Raw genomic sequence first — 1,248 nt, 5'->3', positions numbered from 1 at the left:
CATGTGTTTGTGTCTACTATATCGCATTCTAATATATATTCGAGTTTTGTCAAGTCCGCATTGAGAATTGTATGTCCGCTCGTTACCATGTTAAGTCATCCCTAGTATTGAACGTGTGTGTCCATTGAGAAAAAATGTCAACACTAGTACGTTGCTGACTCAAAATCCTGTAGCCAGCCAATGTGTGTAATACATTTGAGAAGATGTCTGTATTTCATTAAATGCCAGCAGCTAGAGAGAGGACAATATAGATTTAGCCATTAATTATTGATAATAAAGAAACGGCATAAAAATTGACAAAAGATTGCATCCAGATGTAACTAGATGACAACAGATCGACGAACTATCGTGCATTGTTTAATGCTTTCACTTGAATGGATCAACAAAGCTTGTCTTCTCAGTACAGGAATGGGAAGCCGGCGTTCATCTCCAGCATAGCAGGGATCTCTGGTGACGGAGGCATCCCCATCTCGTCGTCGAACCCTGGCGGCTGAGGAATCACCATCTGCATCTCCTCCATATCCATCCCCGCGGCGAACACCGGCGGGCAAGGCATCTCCTGCATATCCATCTCGGCGGTGACCGCCCGTGCCGGGGGCAGCTCCATCAATATCTGCTGCTACATATTAATCTCGGAGGCGAATACCTCAGGCGGAGGCAGCGTCGCCACCAGCATCTGATGCCCCTGCTGCTACCGAGCTCCAAAGTATTGCCACTGAAGAGCTGCAGTGGCAGCGGCGGGTCCACCTCCTCCATGCGGCTCACGTCGACGGGCAAGAGAACCACGTTGGCGCGTTCGGAGACGACGTCCTTCACCTGCATCAGCGTGGCAAAGAAGGCCACCAGGTCCTCGTCCCCCATGTCGCGCACGTTCGTGTAAACCTAAGCCGCTATTGGCTCCCCCGCGTCACGCTCCTTCGCTGTGACCTCCTCGCGCTCGGTCCGCTTCTTCACCTCGACCAGGTCCGTGCGTAGCTCGTCGAACTCCTAGTGCAGCTTCTCCATCTTCTGATCTTCGCTGGCAGCACCCTCCTCCCTCGCGCCAGCCCCCGCACCCTCCCCCACCAGGAAGCGTTCCACGACGGTGTCGACGGAGGGGTGGCTGAAGGAGAAGGCATTGCCGCCGGGTGAGAAGGTGAGAGCGGCCACCTGGGTGCCGGTCAGGACAGCCAGATTGCTCGCCTTGCCGAAGAACCCCACACGGCCCTTGGAGAAGCAGACGTGCGGGGCATCGTCCTGCTCGATCCG

The 1,248-nt window shown here is 54.5% G+C and overlaps 1 pseudogene; it reads right to left on the bottom strand.

Moving 5' to 3' along the window:
• Nucleotides 1-397: 397 nt before the first annotated feature.
• The window catches only part of LOC123057372 (agamous-like MADS-box protein AGL62), a 3,832-nt pseudogene continuing 2,981 nt past the window's right edge, over nucleotides 398-1,248 (bottom strand).

The sequence above is a fragment of the Triticum aestivum genome, chromosome 3A, assembly GCF_018294505.1.
Source record: "Triticum aestivum cultivar Chinese Spring chromosome 3A, IWGSC CS RefSeq v2.1, whole genome shotgun sequence".
Taxonomy (NCBI): Eukaryota; Viridiplantae; Streptophyta; class Magnoliopsida; order Poales; family Poaceae; genus Triticum; species Triticum aestivum.
Note: the sequence above shows the minus strand (reverse complement) of the source record. Positions and strands in the feature narration are given on the sequence as shown.